The sequence below is a fragment of the Anolis sagrei genome, chromosome 9 (genome assembly GCF_037176765.1).
Source record: "Anolis sagrei isolate rAnoSag1 chromosome 9, rAnoSag1.mat, whole genome shotgun sequence".
Lineage (NCBI taxonomy): Eukaryota > Metazoa > Chordata > Lepidosauria > Squamata > Dactyloidae > Anolis > Anolis sagrei.
In genome coordinates this window covers 22,077,108-22,083,107 of record NC_090029.1, presented here as the reverse complement: position 1 = coordinate 22,083,107, position 6,000 = coordinate 22,077,108, and positions in this window count along the sequence as shown.

The window sequence follows — 6,000 nt, the reverse complement described above, 5'->3', positions numbered from 1 at the left end:
ATCATCCAGCATCTGGATACTGGCAATTTGGTCTCTCGTTCCTCTGCCTTTTCTCAACCCAGCTTGTACATCTGGCAACTCTCTCTCCATGTCTTGCTGGAGTCTTCCTTGTAGGATCTTGAGCATTGCCTTACTAGAATGAGAAATAAGAGCCACTGTACAAAAGTTTGAGCAGTCTTTAGCATTTCCCTTGTTTGGTATGGGGATATATGTTTTAAATGTATGTAATTGTTGGATTTTATTGTGTATTTTATTATATGTACATTGGAGGCATTGAACTGTTTCTGGCTGGAAGCTGCCCTGAGTTCCCCCCTGGAGGGGGGGGGGGTTGAGAAGGGTGGAGTACAAATATCTGAAATAAATAATAAATAATAACTTCTTCGTATGTGTATTTGCCTTCAGTTGATTTATAGCAACCCACTGGATTTCATAGGGTCCTAGAAAACACTCGGAGGTGGTTTTGTGAGTTCCTTGCTCTGAAATATAGACTATAGGACTTGGCAGTCTCTCATCTAGCTGGCCCTGCCAAAGTCAGATGCAATCTGTGCCATGGACCATTGCAATTGGTATGATGTTCACAGGTTAAAGGGAGATCCTTCAGAAACAGTCTATTAAGCACGATCTCCATAATTCTCATTGTCTTGTTCCTAGCCATGTTTATCCTTTGGTGTCCCACTGATTTGGCTGCTTTTAAAATGTCCCAGTTTCTCTACCCTCCTCCCACTTTCCACCTTCTCCTTCAGTTTACTGCAAGCGCTACAAAGCAACTTCGAAGTGCAAAAGTAGTTTGCACTCTAAGAACCTTCTCACAATGGGATATAATCCATTTAATACAATCACAGAATCATAGAGTTGGAAGAGACCTCATGGACCATCCAGTCCAACCCCCTGCCAAGAAGCACCCTCAACAGATGGCCATCCAGCTTCTGTTTAAAAGCCTCCAAAGAAGGAGCCTCTGCCCCATTACAGCACAGAGAGTTCCACTGCTGAACAACTCTCATAGTTAGGAAGTTCTTTCATCTGTAACTCCCTTATCTTTTAGTATCGGCATCCATGCTCAGCATTTCCTTTATTTTTCGGAATTCAGCTCACTTAAAGTACAGAATAAGGGCTTGACTTGTCTTAGTTTTGGCCTTCCCTTGTATTGCAAACCTGCAGGAGAACATGGTCACTTGCCCTTAAGGATCTGACCACTTTGACTGTATTGATCAGTATGCATCTTGGATTTGTTTAGGACTGGATGCATACAGTATTCCTTCGAGATGTTAGCTGACAGAATGCATTCCGATCTTCCGATCACATGTAAAAACTGTCTCAGCAATGTATAAAATCATAGTAGAGAAAATTAGAATCCTAAGTGCAATTACTTCATGTGTGTGAGAGGTTTTGCAGATGGATTCCATCAGATTGGAACAAGCATCATGCAACAGGACCATTTGGAATCATGTTCAAAGAGTCTCAGAAATGGATTATATCTCAATGTAATGAGGTCTGATGGGAAGGAAAAGGACCAGGTGTCAGGGGGCAACAAATATATCCCTTCTCTGTGCGCTCAGACAAAAGCACACTGCTGCAGCCCCTCCTGGCTTGTATGTCCTTCCTTTGACCATCTTGAATCATTATCTCAGGCTGCTCAGCCACACAGTTTTGATATGACATTCAAAGATAGATATGCTGCAGGCAAGAGTTATTTGTAGACTTCCGGAGGTGTTTCTCATACAGAGGTTGGAATTAAGACTCTTGATCTAGAGGGCAACATGTTGCAATGTTGATAAACTGCAACTCCTTGCAGCCCTTTGAAGAATGATGGGAGCTGCAGTGCAAGACCATCTTCCACACAATTCCTCCGTTATCTTCTTTGCTTTAGGAAAGTGTTTCTCAACCTTCCTAATGCATGACCCCTTAATACAGTTCCTCATGCTGTGGTGATCCCCAATCATAACATTATTTTCGTTGCTACTTCATAACTGTAATTTTGCTACTGTTATAAATAGTAATGTAAATATCTGACATGCAGGATGGATTTTCCTTCACTGGACTAAATTTGGCCCAGATTTGAATACTGGTGGGGTTGGGAGGGGGGATTGATTTTGTTATTTGGGAGTTGCAGTTGCTGGGATTTATAGTTCACCTACAAACAAAGAGCATTCTGAACTCCATCAATGATGGAATTGAATCAAACTTGGCACACAGAACTCTCACGACCAACCAAAAATACTGGAAGGGTTTGGTAGGCATTGACCTTGAGTTTTAGAGCTGTAGTTCACTTACATCCAAAAAGCACTGTGGACTCAGACAATGATGGTTTGGACCAAACTTGGCACAGATACTTAACATGCTCAAATGTGAACACTGGTGGAGTTTGGGGAAAATAGACCTTAACATTTGGGAGTTGTTCTTGCTGGGATTTAAAGTTCACCTACAATCAAATAGGAGCCCCCAGTGGCTCAGTGGGTTATAGCGCTGAGCTGCCGAGCTTGTTGACTGAAAGGTCACAAGTTCAAATTCGAGGAATGGCATGAGCTTCCGCTGTCAGCCCCAGCTTCTGCCAACCTAGCAGTTCGAAAACATGCAAATGTGTGTAGATCAATAGGTACCGCTCTGGCGGGAAGGTAACGGCTCTCAATGCAGTCATGCTGGCCATATGACCTTGGAAGTGTCTACAGACAACGCTGGCTCTTCAGCTTAGACATGGAGATGAGCACCAACCCCCAGAGTTGGACATGACTGGATATAATGTCTACGGACAATGCCAGCTCTTTGGCTTAGAAATGGAGATGAGCACCACACTCCAGAGTTGGACACGACTGGACTTCATGTCACTGGGAAACCTTTACCTTTTTACCTACAATCAAATAATATTCTGAACCCCACCAGTGAGATAATTGGGCCAAACTTACCACACAGAACTCCCTTGACCAACAGAAAATATTGTGTTTTCTGATGGTCTTTGGTGACCCCTCTGACACCCTCCTTGCAACCCTAGCCAGGTTAAGAAACACTGATTTAGGACGAAGCAAATCGCAGGCTTGCAGCCCTTGTTCTTGCTTGCTACCCAAACACTCTCCTGTGGTCCAAAATGGGAACCGGAAGTTAGGCTTGCTGGGTATTATTTTTACATCTTCCTCCCTGCTGTTTGCACGGCTGCTGTGGCCAATGTTTGGATTAATATTAACTGTTCAAGGGAGGAAGTTTAAAACAGAGAATGCAACGTCTATTTTCGGTGCTTGAACGATTCTAAACCTTTCCTCTCCAATTTGCTATTGACTCATTTCCTCCCCTGCCTTCCTCTCTGCCTCCATCTGAGATAGGGAGAGAAAGGGACCGTCCTTGCTTATTATTTGAAAAGCTATAAACAAATGTGCCCTCTGGGACAGGAGACCGGCTGCACGGCGCTCCAGACAGCATTTTCCTCTGGCTTCTTCCTCTGTTATCATTAAAAGCAACTTAAAAGCTCAGAAATTGGATCCCAGAGTGATTTCAAACAGATAAATTGTGCTAAGCCAACCTGGTAGGAGGTAGCCTGTGCAAAGTGCTACTCAGAAGACAAATAAACCGGCAGATGTAGATTTGTCCCCCGGAAATGTGTGTGTTGTTGCTAGGATGCACACGTTGTGTTGTGGAGTGAGACAGTCAACATCCAGTTGCTTTCTGCTTCCTGCTATTTACCAAACAGGAAAGTTTAACACAATCCAGGCTCTTCTTTGCAAATCAATGGCACAATGCTCGGTCTGTTGCGAAGAAAGTTCCACAGAATTCTAGGGGGTTGAATGTTATTGAAAGGGATGAGGGTGGTGAAGGTGATTGATATTTTAAAATAACAGATTAGACGCATATTAAAACAACTAATCTGGACTTTAAAATTATGTTTTTTAAAACTGGTTTATGTGCCCTTATGGTATTTTTTAATCTGTTATCAGTCCCCATCTCACTTCATAAGAAGAGACAGTTAAGAAATAAATATTGTTATTGTTTTTTGTTTGTTTATTTATTTATTAGAGCTTTCAGAGCCTAATGGGTGCTATACATTTATTTATTTATTTATTTATTTACAGTATTTATATTCTGCCCTTCTCACCCAGCAGGGGACTCAGGGCGGATTACGATGTCCATATACATGGCAAACATTCAATGCATAGACACACAAAATATATAGACAGACACAGAGGCAATTTAACATTCCAGCTTTTCCTGAGGGTATTATGGCCACCAGAGGAGCTGTCCCTTCACTGACCATTTGTGACACTGATGAAGTACTTCCTCATTCTTTGCATGCTTGCTGGAGATTTTTATGGCCTCGTAATAAGTACCGCATAAGCAGTGCCTAAATTTCCTACTTGACAGATGCAACTGTTTTTCGGGCTGCAAAGGTCGACAGCAAGCTACACAAAATTGGTCGGAAGCTCACTCCGATCCAGGCTGACTTCGAACTCATGACCTTTCGGTCAGTAGTGATCTTAATGCAGCCGACTCCCAGCCAGCTGCGCCACAGTCCTGGTACATAAACTCTCTCTACCACATAGGTTTAAACCCTTTAACATTGTTTTCATGTAACCTAATTTTCCATCTTTATCGCTATGATACTTCATCTTGTTGATGGGAAGCTTCCCACCAGAGTGGAAATCTTCTATCAGACAGATGGCAAGCTATTTAACTTTAGCAAACTGAACGTCAAAACCAAAGTCACAATAACATATGTTATAGAACTTCAATATGCCGATGATAGCGTAGTCTGTGTGCATTCAGAAGAAGACCAATAAGCCACTCTAAACACCTTTGCAGAAGCATACAATAAGCTTGGCCTGTCACTGAACATCAGGAAAACCAAAGTGCTCTTTCAACAGGCACCAGCCAATCCCTCTGCAATGCCAGAAATACAGCTTAATTGTCAGATGCTGGAAGATCTTGGAGTTAAAATCAAGCTCACAACAATAAAATGCTGGAGACAAGTGGTTTATTCCTTCTTTCCACAATTCCTAAAAAAGACAGGTCTAAAGTTTCCCATTCAAACCTGCTGTATACATCAGCCCCAACTCCCATCCACCCTCTAGTGGGAAAACATTGTGTCCACAAATTTGTTAACTTCAGTTTCAATTTCCTTAGCAAAACAGATGTCTTATTTACACTACATTCCCCAACTGTTCTCAGCCTCCCTTTCCCCACCTCCCTTCTTTATGTCAGAGACCAAAGCAGCCAGCCCAAGGCTGGTATGGCTATCCTAACATTAATGGTGTAACATTAGAAAATGTTGATCATTTCCGCTATCTTGGCAGCCATCTTTCCACAAAAGTCAACATTGACACTGAAATGCAACTCCGCGTGAACTCTGCGAGTGCAGCAATTTTCTGAATGAAGAAGAGAGTGTTTCAGGATCGGGACATCCGTAGGGAGACCAAGGTGCTTGTTTATAAAGCTATTGTCTTCCCAACCCTGTTATATGTCTGCAAAACATGGACTGTCTATAGATGTCACACTCAACTCCTGGAACGATTTCATCAGTGTTGCTTCCAAAAAATCCTGCAAATCTCTGGGGAAGACAGGCAGGGAAATGCCAGAATCATTGAAGAAGTAAAGACCACCAGCATTGAAGTGATGCTACTCTGCCATGGCACCATCAACTCTGCTAGACTGGCCACGTTGTCTGAATGCCTGGTCACCGTGTCCCAAAGCAGTTACTCTACTCCCAACTCAAGAACAGAAAATGGAATGTTGGTGGACAGGAAAAGCGATTGAAAGATGGGCTCAAAGCCAACCTTAAAAACTATAGCATAGACACAGAGAACTGGGAAGCCCTGTCCCTTGAGCACTCTAACTGGTGGTCAGTTGTGACCAGCAGTGCTGTGGAATTTGAGGCACGAATGGAGGGTGAAAAGGAGAAATGTGCCAAGAGGAAGGTGCATCAACCAACCCTGACCGGGTCTGCCATCCACCTGGAAACCGATGTCCTCACCGTGAAAGAACATGCAAGTCAAGAATAGGGCTCCATAGTAACCTATGTAT